General features: G+C 34.5%; 1 long non-coding RNA gene across 1 annotated transcript in view; it reads left to right on the top strand.

Annotated features, from left to right (window-relative positions):
• The window catches only part of LOC107971456 (uncharacterized), a 46,185-nt gene that overhangs the window by 12,870 nt on the left and 11,016 nt on the right, over positions 1 to 22,299 (top strand). Inside the window, exon 2 of the long non-coding RNA XR_002941958.3 lies at positions 10,216 to 10,263. This is a non-coding gene — a long non-coding RNA (uncharacterized LOC107971456). The remainder of the gene's footprint in view (positions 1 to 10,215; positions 10,264 to 22,299) is intronic.

The following is a 22,299-nucleotide window of genomic DNA, read 5'->3' as shown; positions in this document are numbered from 1 at the left end:
AATTTTTTATTGTTCATTGCTGGTATATGGAAATATTAGTTTAATATGTTGCTTTTTTTCTTTTTTATGTTGCTAACTCACTTATTATAGCCAGCAGTGTTTTTGTAGATTTCAGTGGACTTTCTACATAGACATGCCGTCTATAAATAAAACCAATCTACATTTTCCTTTCCCGTCTGTAATTCTTTTGTTTATGTTTTTTGTCTATTTTACTTGGTAGAATGTCTAGTGGAATGTTAAAACAAAGTGCTAAGAGTTAATGGACTCATCTTGTTCCTGAAATAGGGGGAAATAAACTGATTTTTCTTCTTTAAGTATGATGCCAGCTATTGTTTTTACATAGATATGTTTTATTAGGATATTCTGGAATTTCTTCTAGACAGTAATAACTTAGATCTTGTTTTATTGATCCAATCTGCTTTTAAATTGGTATATTTAGACCATTTATATGTAATGTGGTTATGTGTGCACATATATATATTTTTTTTCTTTTTTCTTTTTTTTTTTTTTGAGACAGAGTCTGGCTCTGTTGCCCAGGCTGGAGTGCAATGCGATGATCTTGGCTCACTGCAACCTCTGCCTCCTGGGTTCAAGCCATTCTCCTGCCTCAGCCTTCTGAGTAGCTGGCATTACAGGTGCCCGCCACCATGCCTGGCTAATTTTTTGTATTTTTAGTAGAGACGGGGTTTCACTATGTTGGCCAGGCCGGTCTCGAACTCCTGACCTCATGATCTGCCCACCTCAGTCTCCCAAAGTGCTGGGATTATAGGCGTGAGCCACCACACCTGGATATTTTTAGTTTTAAACCTATTATTTTGCTTTTGCTTTCTATCTTTCCTGAAGGAATTCAGAACCAGATATCCCCAAACATGCCACTTTGGCATATTGATTTTTTTGAGTTAAAGACACTTGAAAAATAGCAGATGCAAGAAAAATACTCTGATTTTCCTTTAAAGCACTCTGATTTTCCTTTTTCTTAAAAGTAGGAGGTAAAATTTCTACATGAAAGTTGCCCTCTTTATACAAGAAGGAAAGTAACAGTCTCATCACCCAGGATGAGAAGTTGAGGCAAGGGAAACCTGTACAAACAGACCTTGTTAAACCAACCCTTATCCTGTTAATCACCTCTTCACCCAATTAACTACACTAGTTCCAGCTCCTTTGTCTTGTCATATTTCACAATTTACTACTCTGTGTCTACTTCAGAACATAAGTGATTATGTCATGGAGTCTTCCTTCCTTAAGGAATCTCTCATGCCACATAATACATGTATTAAATAAATTTGTATGCATTTTCCTGTTGATCTGTCTTATATCAATTTAATTCTCAGGCTTAGCAGAGGAAAAAAAAAACTAAGAAGATGGTAATAAAATTTTGCTGCCCTTACCATCCCATCTGTTTTTTGCTTATTTTCCCTCTTGTTTGCCTTCTTTTCTATGAATTAAATATATTTTATGGTTTCATCTTATCTCCTTTTTTACTTGAGAATTAAAACTTTCTATATTGTTAATTTTAATGGTTGCTTTTGAGTTTGTAGTATACATGTTTAACTCATCACATTCTACCTTCAAATTATAATATACTACTTTACATACAGTATCATGAAGTAACATTTTCATTATTTTATCCTAACTGTTGTTCTGTTATTGTCATGTAATTTATTTTTATATATGTTGTAAACTCATTATAAATTGTTATTATTCTTGTTTAAATTAGAGGTTAATAATGTTGTTTTCTTCTCTCTCTCTTTTTTTTTTTTTTTTTTTTTTTTTTGAGACAGAGTCTAGCTTTGTACCAGGCTGCAGTGCAGTAGTGCCATCTCAGCTCACTGCAACCTCTGCCTCCCGGGTTCAAGCGATTGTCCTGCCTCAGCCTCCCGAGTAGCTGGGATTACAGGCACATGCCACCACACCCAGCTAATGTTTGTATTTTTAGTAGATACGGGGTTTCATCATGTTGCCCAGGATGGTCTCAATTTCCTGACCTCATGATCCGCCCACCTCAGCCTCCCAAAATGCTGGGATTACAGGCATGAGCCACCAGAACCAGAAATGCTTTCCTTAAAAGCTAAATATTTTAGGCTTGTGTGCCATTAGGCTCTGTTACAACTACTTAATTCCACTTTTGTAATTCTATAGCATCCATTGATAATACATAAACAAATGAGCATGAATGTGTCTCAGTAAAAATTTGTTCACATAAACAGGCAGTCCACCCATGAAGCTATAGCTTGCTGACCCCTTGTTTAAACAATCAATTGAATTCAAACAGAAATAAAAGGATCTTATATATTTAACCATGTTGATACCATTTCCAGTGCTTTTCATTCTTCTATGTAGATCCAAATTTCCTTTTGATATTATTTTACTTCTGCCTGAAACATTTTCTTTAACATTTTTTATAGTGTTGTTTTACTGGTGATGATTTCTTTCAGGTTCTAAGTGCCTGAACAAAATCTTTATTTCACCTACATCTTGAAAGATAGTTTCTCTGAGTCTACAATTTCCAGCTGACAATGCTTATCTTCCAGTACTTTAAAGATGTTGCTTCATTATCTTCTAATTTTCTTTGTTTCCAATAAAATGTTTGCTGGCATTTTTTGTTCCTCTGTGCAAACCATGTTTTTGTCATTGGCTGCTTTGAGAATTTTTCTTTATCACTAGTTTTAAGCAATTTTATTTTAGTGTATTTTGTGCACAAGACAAGGATGCCCTCTCTCACCACTCCTGTTCAACATAGTATTGGAAGTCCTTGCCAAAACAGTTAGGCAAGAGAAAGAAATAAAGGGTTCCCAAATAGGAAGAAAGGACGTCAAACTATCCCTGTCTGTAGATTACATGATCCTGTATGTAGAAAACTTTATAGGCCCAAAAGCTTAAGGCCCGAAAGCTCCTTAAGATGAAAAACACTTTTGGCAGAGTCTCAGGATACAAAAAGAACATACAAAAATTACTCGCATTCCCATACACCAACAAGAGTCAAGCGGAGAGCCAAATCAGGAATGCAATCTGATTCACAATTGCTGCAAAAAGAATCAAATACCTAGGAATACAGCTAACTAGTGAGGTGAAAGATCTCTGTAAGAACTAAAAACACCAAAGATATCAGAGAGGATGAAACAAATGAAAAAACATTCTATGCTCATGGATAGGAAGAATCAATATCATTAAAATGGCCATATTGTCCTTATTTTCAAGTATGCTATTGCGCTCTATGACTGATCCAAACTCCTGCCAGATATAATTCTAAAAATCTGTTTGTTAATTTTATTATTTTATTTTTGGATTTTTAAATGCTGGGGAATTGGGAGATATGCACAATTGTCTTTGCTTTGTCCACAAAATTAAATGTGTATTTGGGTACTTATAGGACACTATTTGTAAAAACATTTATTTCTTCAGACATTGATGGTCTTGTCCCAGTTATTAACAACATCTACATGTTTAAGAATAAATTTTCTTTTCTATCTACTTCTTATTCCATTGAAAATTACCTTTCTATCCTCCTACTCTGGAAGTCTTTATGATTCTGTCCTAATCATTAGTATCCCATTTCTTCTCCAAGAGATGTCTATCAGTAGAATTTCTCCATTAATATAAGTTGATACTTCTATGAAAACTTTAAATCTCAAGTCTACAGTATTTCTAGTTCTAAAAAATATTTAAATTAGTTCTTTAATTATTTCCATCTTTATGTTTACTTTCCTTTTTTTCTAGCATTTTAAACAACTTTACATCAACAATTCTTTATCTTCACTTTACCTCCCTTTACCTTTCTTCATTTTTTCCTAGCCATTGGATTCAGAGAAAATTATTCAACTTTTAAACTTCAGATTTGCTAGATCTATATTTAACTATGTCTATTGTTCTCTTCAGAACATCTGTTGAGTTTTTAATCCAAGAGCTATTATCAGTATTTTCTAAAATGCAACTTCTTCTTGCATGTCTCTGAAGATATGAATTACACTTAACTGTAATTACATTTGTTTCTTGTCTTAATTCTGATTCTCTGAAATTACTTATTCTGTTTGCTAGGTTTTGTATCTTCTTTCTTGTTTTTCTTAAAAGTTAGGTGACAATATTTTACATGGGTAGTTTTTCTGTTAATCATAGCTTATCTCCAATGATTAGGAAAATAATAACTACGAAGTAGGACAAAGTAACCTGGTTTCTTGTGCTTTAGCATTGCTGCTCCCTGTTCCTTCCTGGTTTTGTTAATTACCTGAGACTCTGCCCTGTTGATGTTAGTCAGATTCTAAGACTCACCTTGCCAAGCAAGCACTGCTTTGTTATTCCAAAGTGAAGTTCATTCTTACTGGAAAACAGTCTCTGCATCTTTTACCTCATTATTTCCCTCCTTTCATATTATGTTTCTTCCTTTACCAATTTTAATGGAGCTTCCCCTTTTTTGTCTCTAAGATCTCCTTCTCTATCTCAAAAACAAAACAAAAAAACATTATCAGCATTTACATATACAACAGAGAGCTTCATTGATGTGGTTTGGCTGTGTCCCCACCCAAATCTCACCTTGAATTCCCATACGTTGTGGGAGGAACCTGGTGGGAGGTAATTGAATCATGGAGGTAGGCTTTTCCTGTGCTCTTTTCCTGATAGTGAATAAGTCTCATGAGGTCTGATGGTTATTATAAGGGGGGGTTTTCCTGCACAAGCTCTCTTTGCCTGCTGCCATCCATGTAAGATATGACTTGCTCCTCTTTGCCTTCCACCATGATTGTGAGGCTTCCCCAGCTACATGAAACTGTAAGTCCAATTAAACCTTTTTTCTTCTGTCAATTGCCCAGTCTTGGGTATGTCTTTATCAGCAGCATTAAAGCAGACTAATACAGTAAACTGGTATCAGTAGAGTGGGATGCTGCTGAAAAGATACCTGAAAATGCAGAAGCAATTTTGGAACTGTGTAACAGGCAGGGGTTGGAACAGTTTGAAGGGCTCAGCAGAAGACAGGAAAATGCAGGAAAGTTTGGAACTTCCTAGAGACGTTTTGAATGGCTTTGACCAAAACGCTGATAATGATGTGAACAATGAGATCCAGGCTGATGTGGTCTCAGATGGAGTTGAGGAACTTGTTAGAAACTAGAGCAAAGTTGACTCTTGTTATGTTTTAGCAGAGACTGGCAGCATTTTGCCTGTGCCCTAAAGATTAGTGAAACTTAGAACTTGACAGAAGAATTAGGGTATCTGACAGAAGAAATTTCTTAACAGCAAAGCATTGATGAAGTGACTTGGGTACTTTTAAAGGCATTCAGTTTATAAGGCAAGCAGAGCATAAAGGTTCAGAAAATTTGCAGCCTGACAATGTGATAGAAGAGAAAAACCCATTTTCTGAGGAGAAATTTAAGCTGGCTGCAGAAATTTGCATAAGTAACGAGGAACTGAATGTCAATCCCCAAGACAATGGTGAAAATGTCTCCTGGGCATGTCAGAAGTCTTCACAGCAGCCCTTCCCATCACAGTCTCAGAGGCTTAGAAGAAAATGGTTTTGCTGGGCCCAGGGTCCCCATGCTGTATGCAGTGTAGGGTGTTGGTGCCCTGCATCCCAGCCACTCCAGCTGTGACTAAAAGGGACCAAAGTACAGCTTGAGCTGTTGCTTCATAGGGTGGAAGCCCCAAGCCTTGGCAGCTTCCACGTGGTGTTGAGCCTGTGGATGCACAGAAATCAAGAATTGAGGTTTGGGAACATCTGCTTAGATTTCAGAAGATATATGGAAACACCTGGATGCCCATGCAAAAGTTTGCTGCAGGGATGGGGCCCTCATTGACAACCTCTGCTAGGGCAGTGAGGAAGGGAAATGTTGGGTGGGAGCCCCCACACAGAGTCCCTACTGGGGCACCGCCTGGTGGACCTGTGGGAAGAGGGCCACCATCCTCCAGACCTCAGAATGTTAGATCCACCAACAACACCATGTGCCTGGGAAAGCCACAGACACTCAACACCAGCCCACAAAAGCAGCCAGAAGGCAGGCTATATCCCGCAAAGCCACAGGGGCAGAGCTGCCCAATACCATGGGAACCTACCTCTTGCATCTGCATGATCAGGATGTGAGACATGGAGTCAAAGGAGATCATTTTGGAGCTTTAAGATTTGGCTGCCCCTCTGGATTTCGGACTTGCATGGGGTCAAGAAATGAAAAGCATAAAAATTGAAAAGTGAAAAGAAAAAATATTTTTATTCACAGGACATATATATGTATATTGTATATGAAGAAAATCCTAATATATTTATTTAAAAAGCTGTGAATAATAAGAATCAAATTCAATAATGGTGCAGAATGTGTAGAATGCAAGGTCAATACACAAAATACAATATGTAAAATTAATGGAATTTCTAAATACTAGAAATAAACAATTGAGAATACATTTAAAAGTAAAATTTTAATGGTATAAAAATAGTTAAGAATAATTTAAGTGAAACCTTTAAAAATCTTTCACACTAAAACTTTTTAAAATTTCTTGTAGAGAAACATTACAGAAGACCTAAATAAATGTAAAGATCTACCATGTTCATAGATTTGAAGATGCAACATTGTTTGATGTGAATTCTCTGGAAGTTAATCTTTAGAATCAATGCAGTAGGGGCTGGGCACGGTTGCTCATGTCTGTAATTCCAGCACTTTGGGAGGCCAAGGTGGGCGGATCACAAGGTCGGGAGATCAAGACTATACTGGCTAACACGATAAAACCCTGTCTCTACTAAAAAAAAAAATACAAAAAATTAGCCAGGCATGGTGGCATGGGCCTGTAGTCCCAGCTACTCAGGAGGCTGAGGCAGGATAATTGCTTGAATCTGGGAGGCTGAGGTTGCAGTGAGCCGAGATTGTGCCACTGCACTCCAACCTGGGTGACAAGGTGAGATTCTGTCTCAAAAAAAAAAAAAAAAAAAAAAAAAAGCATGAATGCAATCTATAGTTTGTAATTTATTGACTACAATGAATTCTATATCTATTTACTACAACTCTGTAGTAAATTGTGGCAAACATTTTGAGAGAAATTCACAAACTGTTTCCAAAATTTGTTTGGAAAATTCATAGGACCTAGAATTTTGAGAAAAAAATAGAGCCAATTTTCAGACATCTAAGAAAGCTGCAGTATCAAAGCATCATAACACAAAAATAATAAGGATAAAGAAGGGTTCAAAATTAGACCTCCACCTATGCAGTAAATTAAATGTTTATAAGGGCATGTAGATAATTCTGTGGGGAAAGTAAGTCTTTAACAAAGGCTTTTGAAATAAATGCATTCTCATATTAAAAAAATACATGCATCAGTCCTTTGTATACACAAAACTAATCCAATATTTTTAATGTAGGCATAAAAATGAAAAAGCAAAATTCAGAAAGCTTTTAAAAGAAAAAAATTAAACAATATCTGTGAGCTATTATAATAGGAAAAATATTTCTGAACAGAGAAAGCACTATCATAAGAGTAAAAATTGATAAATTGTAGATATTAATTAAAAATGTATCCTAATAAAACTGCAAAATGTAAGAAATTACAATTTTAAGCCATAGACTGTGATAAATTATTCCATATATGTATGAGAAAAAAATTGCATGTTCAAAACGCACAGAGTACTCCTGAGATCCACTAAATAGTTATAAGAATCTTGAACAGGTATTTCACAAAACAAGAGATACAAGTGACTTATAGGAATGTGAAAAGATGCTCAATGTTATTATATAAGGGGAAATGCAACCAAAAGGCATTGAAACTGGAAAGACTACCATTTAAAATGATAATACTAATATTGGCAAATATGTGGGGAAACTAGAAGTCGTGTCTATTTCTTGTGAGAGTGTAAAATAGAACAAGCGGCTGGGCTCGGTGGCTCATGCCTGTAATCCCAGCCCTTTGGGGGGCCGAGGCGGGCGGATCACGGTGTCATGAGATCGAGACTATCCTGGCTAACACGGTGAAACCCCGTCTCTACTAAAAATACAAAAAAAAAAAAAAAATTAGCCGGGTGTGGTGGCGGGCGCCTGTAGTCCCAACTAATCAGGAAGCTGAGGCAGGAGAATGACATGAACCTGAGAAGTGGAGCTTGCGGTGAGCCCAGATCACGCCAGTGCACTCCAGCCCGGGCGACAGCGCGAGACTGTGTCTCAAAAAAAAAAAAAAAAAGGGGGAACAACAGCTTTGAAAAATAATTCGCTTCTTAATAAGGCCAACATACATCTACCCTACAGCAATTTCAATTCTAGAAATTTATCCAACAAAAATAAAAGCATATATTTACACAAAAACCTGTTTGAGAATGCACCTAAGTCCTTCATTTGTAAAAGCTAATTCTGAAAGCAATCTGAATATTCACTAACAGACTAATGAATAAGCAAACTCTGACAAATACATAGGCAACTCAGAAATATGAGGAAAAATAAACAAATGATACACACAAATATTTGGCTAAATCTCAAATATTTATGCTAAAGAAAATAAACCAGATACACACTCACACACACATCCTGTAGGAATTCTCCTTATTGGAATTTGAAGATGAACAAAATTAATCAATCATGATAGAAATTATAAGGGTTTAATCCGAGTTATTTGGGATGCTGAAGCCGGAGAATCGCTTGAACCCGGGAGGCGGAGGTTGCAGTGACCTCACATTGTACCACTGCACTCTAGCCTGGGTAACAGAGTAAGACTACGTCTTAAAACAAACAAACAAGCCAAAGAAATTATACAGGTTTGCCTCTGAAGAAGAGAAGAGAAGTTTGAATAAGCACAATAGTATTTTCTAGATTTAGTGTAATTAGGTAAATATATCAATTAATAAGAAGTACGAAACCACATTTTTGACACGTTTATTATATTTAAAATATAGCGCAATAAAATAAGGTTAGGAAATGATTGCATATTACTCTCTGAGAGGAAGAATGCTATCTGTTGGTAGAATTAATAAAGTTACTCATTTCTTATAAGAAGTAAAGATATATTGGCCGGGTGCGGTGGCTCGCGCCTATAATCCCAGCACTTTGGGAGGCTGAGGCAGGCGGATCACAATCTCAGGAGATTGAGACCATCCTGGCTAACACGGTGAAACCCCATCGCTACTAAAAATACAAAAAATAAGACGGGCATGGTGGCGGGCACCTGTAGTCCCAGCTATTCAGGAGGCTGAGGTAGGAGGATAGCGTGAACTTGGGAGGCGGAGTTGCAGTGAGCCGAGATCACGTCACTGCACTCCAACCTGGGCTGCAGAGTGAGACTCCGTCTCAAAAAAAAAGAAAAAAGAAGTAAAGATATATCTATTAACCTGTATAGGTATATATAAGCTAAAAACAACCATTCAACTTTTGTGGGCATAGTAGTCTGTGTCAGGCATTTTTGTATAAATCATAAACATTTATTTCTCATTCAAATAATAAATATATTATCTCACGGTTATAAAGGTATAATAAGTACAATTTTAAAAAATAGACAAACTTTTCTGAATATTTCCAGTACAGTGGTATATCATTTTTTTCCAATAGAATAAATAGAAAAATACTCAAACTCTGGGTAATATTTTGCAGAAAATGAATTAGTTACACTTATTCAAGTTGAATTATTCTAGTTCCTCAATTTTATATTCCAGAAAAATATATGCTGACTATATTTTTAATGCTTTTTTTATTAGAGAAGTTTGTTTATTGATATGTACATCGCTTTTACTAATTCAGTTTTGAGCAAGGTGTGACTCTTTATTCAATTTTCCAAAGAGTTCCAAACCAAAACTTGTGGATTTCCAGTTGATCTGTATATCACCTTGCTACCTCTGGCTTTTTTCTCTCTAATACAGGTATAAGAATAACATTTAACAATAAATGATTTGTGAAGCCAGTTGAAAAATGTTCATGCTATATTAATCAACTTGATAAAATGCATTAAATTTATGAATTTCTACAGGTTTGTTAGTGCCTGGAATCTATAGGTAGAGACACCCATAAAAAGTCTTATAATATAAGCTATATAACTTAGTGAAAAATCAATAAGGCATACTAATGTTTGCATAGGATGACAACCTGGTCATATTAATTTTTCTGAGAAAATAATCTCAAATGAAAAATCACTTCCCTAAAGCATTATTTGTTTTTATATCAGATTTATTTCAGTTCAACCAACATTTATTGCATGCTCTAAGTATTAGATATTGTGATTGGTCCTGGGAATGCTAAGATAAAAATTTCTCCTTTTCTAACCTTGAATTCACAGAGAGGTAGAAGCAAGAGAAGCATAAACATATAATTTCAATGCAATATGGTAAGTAAAATGATAGTGGTACTTTTTCTGAATTTTCAGATATCAATTATTTATTTATAAACAGTTCTTTAGAGGGTGATTTATTTTCTCTATAGACATCAACAGGATACACTTGCCTTGTGTGGCAAAAATAAATTAATTTTAGCTTTGTGCAGATACATCCTATTGAGTTACAAAGTGATGCTATCAAACACCACTGACAACAACAAATTCAGGATTTATGGCTCTCTTTGTCTCTGTTTCTCTCTCCTCTCTCTCTGTGTGTATGTATATACATATATGTATATTATACATATATGTATAATATACATATATAGTTTAGGATACATGTGTATTTATATATAATTTTATTTTTTAGAACAAAATTAAAAATAAAGTGTCTTTAAATGAAAGTCTGTGTTTGTAACACAATCTTATGACATCACCATTAAAAAGGCTATTCAGAACACTTCCTCAAATTGAAACTATTACCAATACTGAGTTAAATATTTTAGGACTACTTCATTATCTAGGAAATTTGAGAAGCAAATTAACTCTTTGCTCAGAGTATTGTGATACCATATCTTTTATTGTAAAATAAGATATTAATTATAAAATATTGTCAAATTTCTGAAAAAGTGTTTATATAAGTGTTAGGAATATGTTTAGCCCTGGGAGCCATGTGTTACTTATCATTGTACAGATCTTCTTGCTGACACAACTGGGTATGGTAGACGGCCTGATAGGATTAACTGCAAGTAAAGCAGAAATTATTAAAAACAATATTGAGGCCAGCAAGGTGGCTCATGCCTGTAATTCCAGCACTTTGGGAGGTTGAGGCAGGTGGATCATGACATCAGGCATTCAAGACTAGCCTGACCAAGATGGTGAAACCCCGTCTTTACTAAAATTACAAAATTAGGTGGGCATGGTGGTGGGTTCCTGTAATCCCAGGCTGAGGAAGATAATTGCTTGAACCCAGAAGGTGGAGGTGGAGGTTGCAGTGAGTCGAGATCACACCACTGCACTCTAGCCTGGGTGACAGAGTAAGACAACGCCTCAAAAACAAAAACAAAAACAAAACAAACAAACAAACAAAACTTAAATTAACTGGATGTAAAATGTGGTTTCTTTACATTTACCAGAATTTCAGCCAAGGTCCTAATGGCCCCAAATAATAGGTGCTACATTATCAAGCAGATATATCAAGAGATTGTGATAATGTTAATGAAACCCCTTTGCTAATCACTCATTTCCAAAATTTATATTTTCAAAGGGAATTTTGTACAGAGTTCCTAAAAAAAGGGATCATGATGCCAGTGTATTGCCTCACTGATTGCTAAATGAAGAGGACTATACTGAAGCATTCAAAGAACGTGATGTGCCTCTGGGGCAACTGAAGGATTGCTATCTGACTTATGCATTTAAAACCTTCGAAGTGGAAGTTTGTCTGGAATGGCTTAGGCAAACAGACTGGGTTGGATTGAGAATTGAATGTATACATAAAATTTGGTTTGGTCAGATGAGAACACCAAATGTGGTAGCTAGATCACCGTTATTTATGAGATTTTTATTGGGTTGATTTGTCTTGAAAGAATCAAATCTAAGAGAAATGTTTGGAATGGCTAGATGATCCTAACAGAAGAAATCTTACAGGTCTTTACTGCTAAAGCTAAGGAGATGAGAGTAAACAGTAAGTGGCCAACTCAAAGAAGCATGGACTATGTTGAAACATGGACTATAGCTGCAATTTCCCAGTGGTGCAGTTTTCAAGCGTTTTACCCCAGGAAAGAAAAAAATAAATAAACGAAAAGTAGCCATTTCACCATTCAGAGGATAGATACTGTTGCCCAGTGAAAACTACATGAATTATGTAATAGTTTTATGCTTGTTTCCCCCACTCACCATTCCAAAACTGTAAGACTTCAAGATAGAACAGGAGGTATGAAATTTTAACAGCATATAAAAAATAGTGAACATTCTATCCCCGCACTTCATTGCCATTACTAAGGCTAAGGCAGGACTGAGTTTAGAATGCAGCAAAGCTTTGAAATATATAAGAGATAATATCTCTAATATTCAAATGCACCATAAACTCAAAACTTAGAATCAATCCTACTTTTAAAATACTGAATGTGACAAGAAACGTTATAAAATTTTCAAGATATCAGTATATGATAGAAAGAGATGTATTGCTTTAGCACAAATCATTCTACAAAAAAAATTCTTCTAAAATGAATTACTTATCCATATCCTACAAATTTTCTTTCTTTTTTTTTTTTTGAGACAGAGTTTCACTCTTGTTGCCCAGGCTGTAGTGCAGTGGCTTGATCTCAGCTTACTGCAAACTCTGCCTCCCGGGTTCAAGCAATTCTCCTGCCTCGGCCTCCCAAGTAGCTGGGATTACAGGTGCCAGCCACCACGCCCAGCTATTTTTTTGTATTTTTAGTAGAGATGGGGTTTCACCGTGTTGGCCAGGCTGGTCTTGGATGCCTGACTTCAGCTGATCCACCGGCCTTGGCCTCCCGAAATGCTGGGATTGCAGGCATGAGTTGCCGTGCCCAGCCACAAATTTTCTTTTACCTTGGAAAACATATATGCAAATATACTTGTCAACTATCCGACAAAGGTCTTCGGTATGTATGTATGGATTCATTGAACATTGTTTTTTTTTACATAATGAATATTTTATGATTTTTAGCTTTGGTTTTTTGAAATGAACCAATAAATTGAAGAGACACAAGAAGTAATATGTGTGTAAATACCAGCATGCTTAGCCCCTGAAATAAACCTCTTACAAGTGTCTGACTCCTAAATCCAATTTGACATTTTTTCAGAACTTGTCTTTATCAATTATTTACATTCTGCTTCATTTTCTGATTTGTTTTTTTACTTTCACACTCACTTATCGTTGTTTTACACAATAGTTGTTTACTACAGTAACAATTATATCTGACATAAATGTACTGAGGAACAAAACAACCATCTTATGGCATACAAATTAGCAGTGGGAGAAGGCTAACCCCAAACATATGCCAAGCCAGGGGCCAGGAAATCCAGGGATGTGATTAGGCAGAAACTGGGAAGGCACTTTATAGCGATTCCTATCTTTGTTACAGACATGAAGGAGATAAATTATAATATGAAAAAATGGCCCTCCCAGTCCTAAAGAGATTAACTAAAAGTCTAGTACATTTTAAAGATCTGAATAGGAAACACTTGTCATTTATTGTCTCTAAGGGCAGCCACTGTAAGACTTCAAAACAACCTTGGTCTCCACAATCTTTTATCTTAACCTGAACATTCCCTTTTCTATCAATCCCAGGTCTTCAAACAAACTCAACCAATTATCAACCAGAAAATGTTTAAATTCACCTATAGCCTGGAACCAACCCCCAAACCCCAATACCCTCCCATCCCCCAAACCCCCTGCCACCCCCAACCCCTCCCACCCCCACTTCCTCTGCTTTGAGTTGTCCCACCTTTCTGGATCAAACTGATGTATTTCTCAAGTGTAGTTAATTGATGTCTCATGCCTCTCTAAAATGTATAAAAGCAAGCTGCCTCCCAGCCACCTTGGGCACATGTTCTCAGGACCTCCTGAGTGCTGTGTCACTGGCCATAGTTACTCATATTTGGCTTAGAATAAATCTCTTCCAATATATTTTTTTAAAGAAGAAAGAAAAAGGAAAAACAAATGCTTTTGCAGAAGCCAAGAAGAAAGTGAAGGGAAATAAATGAGAGTGGAAAAATGAGAGATCAATTGTGCTGAGATATGCTTTTTTTGGCAATTAATTGCAACAAGTGCCCAAAATGCCAATTATAACATAGTTTGCTATCTACCATTGCTTTATTTAACTGACGTATTCAACCATAGATATAGAAAAAAGACTGACCTAGTTTAGAAAAGTTCTATCCTGATACATTTAAGCACTAGAGAGTATACACAAATAAAAACACAAACTTACTTTTCTTAAAAAACTTTTACTGAGTCAAATATTAAAAGAGAACACATGTTTGTAAAGCATCTCATGAAGTTGATTTTTGATTTTTCAGTCCTTCAGTAACTAATAATCTTTATTTTGACATTGATGGTTATCTGATGGAAGAATAACTGCAAGATATTAATAATAGAAATCATTTGCATCAGCCGTGTACAGTGGCTCACTCCTGTAATCCCAGAACACTGGGAGGCCAAGGGGGGCAGATCACTTCAGCCCACGAGTTGGAGACCAGCCTGGGCAATGTGGCAAAATCTTGTTTCTACTAAAGATACAAAAATTAGCTGGGCATGGCGGCATGTGCCTGTAGTCCCAACTACTCAGGAGGCTGAGATGGGAGGATTGCATGAGCACACTGCACTTCAGCCTGGGCAACATAGTAAGATCCTGTCACACAAAAAAAATCATTTGTGTCAAATGATTTTTGTATCAAAGCTTTCAGAAAAAGGAGTGGAAAGGAAATTTAAAAAGCTTTTGTCCATCATTCTTAGATGTCATATTCAATTAAATATTTCTTCAGACTTAATAAAAAAATTGAACAATAATAACAAGTGTGACTTTATTTCCATTAACCTGAAATTTACTGCTATTTCAAATTCTACTCAATTTAGAGTTTTTAAGATTAAAAACAAGAAATATTAAATAGAAGTTACAATATTTTTGAAGTAATTGGTGAGAATTTGTTTAATAATGCCTACGTATTTGGTAATTTGATCTTAGTTCTACAAATTTCACTATCACAAACTCTTCCCTGTCCATTACCTCAGCTACAAGATTTATCAGACTGTCAATGATAACTATGTCACATATGGTAGGGCCCTTTGCTTTAATGAGGGTGATTAGCTAAAATTGATGTTCATTGCCTTAATACAGACATACTATATTTAGATATATTTAACTCTATTACACATACTGCAAACACATACTCTTGTTGTCTTCTACACTATTATATATTTTACTTGTTATAGTAGACATTTATTTTCGATGGATAACTAAGTATAATAAAATAGATAGCAGAGGAATTAATTATCTCATATGGATATCATTTCACCTGATCTTGATGAACAAGGAAATGGGTGATTTACCCAGGAATAAATATAAAGTTCTGTATGGTTTGGAAAGCACAAATGGTCACCTAATTTTGAAACACTTTAGGTAAATTCCCATTCAGAAAAACATTTATCACTTATATAACTAATGAAATGCTTAGGGGAAAGTGTTTTGGCTGACAAAGAACCATACTTTGCTTTTAGAGACTATTTTTGTATTTGAATATTTCATAAAAACTATTTCTAAGCCAAGGAAAAAAAAAACTAAATAAAAAGGCAAAGATCTATTTTTGAAAGTGAAATATTTACGTATAACCGTAGTTAGAAAAGAAGTGGAAATCAGTATGTGATTTCAGATGATTGCGTATTTTATAACTATTAGGGATAAAGTGCATTAGAGCTTCCTGTTGCCAGTTGCTGAGAAGCTTTGATTCAGAGGTAGCATCTGTACAAAAAGATACTGCCATTTTTATGGTAAATGCTTTTTAAATTGAACTAGAAAGTAAATAGTCACACATTTTGAAAAAAATATGAATTTTTAAAAGTCTGTGTTTGAACATCAATAAAGAAACCAACATAACTATGAATTAAGAGAAATCTAGAAATACATTATTTAAACAAAAACATTGCAAACATTTATGTCATAATATTTACTTTCTTAAAATAGAAACAAAAGCAGTTGAAGATTTAATTCACTATAAGAAAGAAAAGTTTTTGTACATAATGTTTTCTAAGGTAGTAAATGTGAACCTAAGTAACATGGCATGGAATGAAAATAAATTACTGAGAATGGCTTTGTATTGATTACGTATGTTCTGAAATTTTTCTGTATTGAAACAAATCTACACAGTGGAGGAAAATATGTACTTAAAACTGGCATCTGATGTGATTAGTGTATTACATACATACAAATTTGCAATAGTCTCTGAAGAGAAAATGAGATTTCTACCTTTTCCATTTCCAATTCAGTCCAGTCATTTTGGTGTATTTCTCTGATAGTGTCTCTATTAAAATGTAATTTATTTTATTTTATTTCTATAAATTTATGGAGTGCAACTGTAATTTTGTTACATCCATAGGTTGCATAGTGAAGTCAGGATGTTCAGCATATTCATCACCTGAAAAGCATACCTTGTACTCATTAAGTAATTTCTTATCATTTACTCCCCTCTCACTCTCCCCCAACTCTTCCAAGTCTTCATGTCCAAGTCTCTATCATTGCACACTCTATGTCCATGTGAACGCATTAATTACCTCCCATTTATAAACGAGAACACGCAGTATCTGTCTTTCTGTGTCTGACTTTCATCTAAGATAATGTCCTCCAGTTCCATCCAAACTGCTCCAAAATACATGTTTCATGAGTATATTATTTTTAAAGGCTGAATTGTATTCCATTGTGTATATCACCATATTTTTTTATCTTTAGGTGGAAATCTTTTTTATTATACTTTAAGTTCTGGGGTACATGTGCAGAACTTGCAGGTTTGTTATGTAGGTATACACGTGCCATAGTGGTTTGCTGCACTCATCAACCTGTAATCTACATTAGGTCTTTCTCTAAATGCTATCCTTCCCCTAGCCCCTCACCCTCTGACAGGCTGTGGAGTGTGATGTTCCCCTCCTTGTGTCCATGTATTCTCATTGTTCAACTCCCACTTATGAGTGAGAGCATGCAGTGTTTGGTTTTCTGTTCTTGTGTTAGCTTGCTGAGAATGATGTTTGCCAATTTCATTCATGTCCCTGCAAAGGACATGAACTCATCGTTTTTTATGGCTGCATAGTATTCCATGATGTATATGTGCCACATTTTCTTTATCCAATCTATCATTGGTGGGCATTTGGGTTGGTTCCAAGTCTTTGCTATTGTGAACAGTGCTGCAATAAACATATGTGTGCATGTGTCTTCAGAGTAGGATGATTTGTAATCCTTTGGGTATATACCCAGTAATGGGATTGCTGGGTCAAAAGGTATTTCTAGTTCTAGATCCCTGAGGAATCGCCACACTGTCTTCCACACTGGTTAAACTAATTTATCCTCCCACCAACAGTGTAAAAGCATTCCTATTGCTCCACATTCTCTCCAGTATCTGTTGTTTTCTGACTTTTTAGTGATCTCCATTCTAACTGGATTGAGATGGTACCATCTCACATTTTCTTTATCAAATCATCTATTGGTGGACACTTAGGTTGATTCAGTATCTTTGCTACTGTGAATAGTGCTGTGATAAGTGCTGGTATGTTTATGATATAAGGATTTCAAATAGACTGTTAAGAGTGTAAAAAGTTTCCACTGAACTTTGGACTGGAAATATGATAAGAGAAGATCCTTTCACTAATAGAGGTGGAGCGTTAAGAGATAAAATCAATAACTAATTTTATGCTGCACTAAACAGGGAAGAAAGAGAAAGTGAGTAAAAAGCAAGTTTTGTGGTTGGCCAGGTTTTGGATTACATAATGAAAATAGACAAACATACTTTATTAAGCATATTGCATAACCTATGCTACTTTCAGCTGATTTATATTCATTTAATCCCTCATTCAACTTAATATAATATCCTCCTTTCCTTCCTGGCTTTCTACCTGCCTGTTCTCATTCATTAACTTGTTTTAGCCAATGAGTCATGAGTAGCTACTCTGTTCAGGCATTGCTCTCAGTTCTAGTGATACAGTAGCATACAATTTTAACAAAATATCTGCCCTCATGAAGCTACATTTTAGAGGAAGGAACTCAGTGAACAAGTCAACAGAAAAATATAAAATATTTTAGAATACAAATAATTGGTATGAAGGAAAACCAGTCAAATGAGGGGTAAGACATATTCAAGGTAGAGAACAATCTACAATTACACTGAGCCCTGAACAAAGAGAGAAAATAAGCTATACATAAATTTGGGGAAGAACATTTCAGGAAGAGGGAAGTGTACAGGCTCTAATGAAATCAAAAAGCTATTCCAAAAATCTATTCCAAAAAGAGCAAAAAATCATTATGCTTGAAATTGAATTGAATGAACAATGAGAAGAATAGTAAAAATGAGATCAAACAATAATCTAGAGCTAGATCAGAAAAAAGTCTAAAAGCTAAAATGAAGATATGCATCTTATTCTCAAGTATGAAGAGATCTGATCAGGAGAACTACATGATATGATTACTGTTTCAAAATAAGGATTCTTGATGCTATTTGGAAAATGATGGCCTACTATAATGATAAGAGATTATTTTAAATATGTAGTAATGAGATAAAATGACATGAATGAATGTTTTTATTTATAATGAGCATACCAGTGTGTAGCCTCTTTAGTACTTGTATACTTGGAAGCAGTTTATTCTCCGAAGTTTTTTTTTCTTTATTTCTTCTCTAACTTGTTTATTCTTTTTAAATTTAATGTCAATATAATATGCTTTAACTTTAAACATTTAGGTGCTTTATGAGTGGAATCTCAGTTAAAAAATGTTACTATTCAGTAGGTACTAAATTGAGTTCCTGTTTTACTTTACAAACCAAGCACCATAGGTTGTTACAGAAAACCATTATAAGTCAAATTTTTTAAAAGTTTCTTCAGTGAAGTAGACATTACAAAAGTTATATTTAAACACAACACTATGAACTCAAGTCACAGAGGCAAAGAGAAACTATTGTATTTGCTTTGAGCATCTACACATTGTAAAAAAAGGTTATTGAATGCAATTCAAATCTAACTTCATTTGAGGATAACCCCAGGCACTTTGTGTCTGTATTTCTTGTAGTTTTGTACTATTGAAAACTCATTCAGTTTTGCCTTAAAGCACCCAGTAACCTATGAACAAAATGCATAAAAACTATTACATGATGTTTAGCCTCTGTAGACCAAACACAACAGGTATATGCAATTGCATAGTGCTGATGACTCACAAAAACAAAACAAAACAAAACAAAACAAAACAACTCTGTCCTCAGACTGATTTGTGAAAATAACTATTTAATCTAAAAATAAACTAAAGAGTGAAAATGAGAATTAGCAAATAGAGCTGAAGGTGTGTGTCAAAATGGATTGTATTTTATATAGCCTTTTACTATAATTATTCTTATAACAGGGCTTGTTTTCCTCTATTAGACTGCAAACGTGTTGGTTACTGAGGCGGTTGCACTTGTTTTTGTATCACTTATGAAACCTAGTATAGTGCTTTGTATTATAATAATCATTCATTAGATATTATATGAATGATTTGAATTATATTTCCTAGTAGCTCAAAGTTAGTTTTGATGGATAAATGAATGTAATACAACCATATACATTATTAGTAAGGAACTTAATAATATCATGAAGTATCTTTAACCAAAGTAATAATTAAAAAGTAGGAGTAAACCATGATAAGTTCAAATTTAGAATTTGATAGATAATGGAGATTACTTTTCAGGCCTAAATATTGAAGGATAGATGTTTATGAAACTTTGAGGTTCAAATTATTTGTAGAAATGTTTATTTAATATTATATTCAAGATATTAAAATGACAACAATAGGAAAATGTATAAGAGATTTGTTAAACACATCCTGAAAGCATGGAAATAACCATATATCTTAGCCTAATGCATGAAATAGTATAGCAAATATAAGCAGGATGTTTTTATTTTTATTTTAAAATTGTGTTTATCACTGGATAGGGATAATAAATTTATTCTATTTATTTTTTGCTGTTAAACATATACTTTAATAAACTAAACACATTTGTTTCTGCAGTGGATGGAAATATGTTTGTCACAGGTAAAATTGTCACTTGGGTAAATTTTATCTCAAGCAACTCCTTTTTAGTTTTAATACTTTCTATGTTGCCCAAATCAAGTCTTATTTCCATGAATCACTGTTTTATGTAATAATTTTCTTGTTGAGGTCAATTTACAGAGTTTTGGTACTTTCATGTCAGATTGCTAAGGTAGTGTAATTTAGTTTAGAGGAAGAATTTCTACACAAATCATGTAATTGTCTCTTCATTATATATCAGGGTAAAATCTATAAAAAACAAAATTGGTTTGAGAACAAAGCTGTCATTACTTGCAAGATGAAAACAGAAAAATTACATGTGTTTATTAAAACACAGAAGTATATTCCTGTGCAAATTAACACAGATTCTGAAGTGAAAGACAGGACTTCTGAGAGATTTTGAGTCTAAGGGTTCACCTCTTCAAACACAACAGAAAAAACTCTAATTTTTTAATTTTTAAATCTAATCAGTTTATATATGGCCAGGTCCAGCAAAAAAAAGCTGGGTTGATGATGTGTTTTGCAGTTATTCAAGCTAGTTTGAAAGAGTACCTGGCAGTGATTGTGAAGACCAATGATTATGCTACTAAGGTCTCTCAATTGCCAGACCCCCACCAAGTATTTTTTAAATATGCTATTGTGTTTTGAAACTCAAAACATCATATTTTTGTTAATCTAGTTACCTGCCAAACCAAACAGGAATCCAAAGTTTCATAACCCTGCTGTGTTCTCTGGTTACTAGAAATAAGCATATTTTTGATGTTTTAACAACCTTTTAAAATAATAATTTCTAATAATGAAATAGAATATTTCTATTTTAAGTAGCTATTGGGTATATCTTTACATAACTAGATGATTATATTAAATGGGTTTTTTAGATGAATGATGTGCATGGGTAGATATTTTTAAAACGAAATATGTTTTTTCCTTTTTTACTTAAATTTCTTTTTAGAACATACTGTTATGAACATTAACATTTATTCAAGCCCTTGGGACAATTCTTCAGTTACCCAGTTAAAATTTTCATGATCTCTGCAAAACACAGATTAGAAATATAAAATAACATAAATTTTAGAATACAGTGAGATGACTTACACAATTTGATAATATTTTATATAATATTTTATGATTAACCAGTTAACTGAAACCTAAAAACCTGTATTAACTGATTAATATTGTAGCAAAATGTCAGTTCATGTTATTGTATCAATCACTTGTGGATACATGATTATGCTGTCGTGATATGATTTTTAACAATGGTCTTGTCATTTTTAGCTTTTACTATTATGATTTTAATTAGAATATATTAAAGTCACTATGTCATAACAGACTTTATGTCGTGCCATGCAGTCCTATTGCTCTTTTGTTTCAAATATCATATAGTCTAAAGCAATTATTCTCATTAAATACATGCATCAAAATCCACTGCAGTTATTACATGCTAACTCAAACTTACAAAATCAAGCTCTCTGTGATCCTCGTTAATACATCTAAGTACTTGAGCCAATAATCCAAGTACTTTGGGGGGTCGAGGTGAGAGAATAGCATGTGGCCAGAAGTTCAAGACCAGCCTGGGCAACATAGCGAGACTCCATCTCTACAAAAAAATGTTAAAAATTAGCCAGACATGGTGGTGCATGTCTTAGTTCTAACTACTCAGGAGGCTGAGAAAGGAAGATTACTTTAGCCCAGGAGCTCAAAGGTGCAGTGAGCTGTGACTGCACTCCAGCCCGTCTAAAAAAAAAAAAAAAAGAAAAGAAAAAAAGAAATAAAAAGGTATACACATTTTTTTTCTGAAGTGGATGGAAATATATCATGTCAGAGGTAAATTGTGACTTGAGTAAGTTTTATGTTGAGCAACTCTTTTTGTTTACATTTTCTATGTTGCCCAAATAAAGTCTTATTTTCATAAATCACTGCTTTACGTAACAACTTTTCCTGCAGCCCTGGGTATGGTGGCACACAGTTGTAGTCCCAGGTACACTGGACGCTGAGGCAAAAGGATCATTTGAACCCAGAACTTCAAGGTCAACCTGGGCAACATAGCAAGATCCTATCTGTAACAAAAATTTTTTTAATGATAATTCTCATGCAAAATTCAGTTTGCACTATTTTAAAAAATGAAACACTTATAAGAGCATGGTCATAAGGTAATTCTGACATGGTGTCAAGCCATTTAAACTTAGATATAACCTAGGATTTAGGATCCTTGCTATTGTTTACATAGTAAGTCCACATTTAATATCAGTAGATTATTGGAAACTGC

Source organism: Pan troglodytes, chromosome 23, assembly GCF_028858775.2.
Source record: "Pan troglodytes isolate AG18354 chromosome 23, NHGRI_mPanTro3-v2.0_pri, whole genome shotgun sequence".
NCBI lineage: Eukaryota > Metazoa > Chordata > Mammalia > Primates > Hominidae > Pan > Pan troglodytes.
The sequence above is the reverse complement of the archived record's forward strand: the minus strand, read 5'-3'. Positions and strand labels throughout refer to the sequence as shown.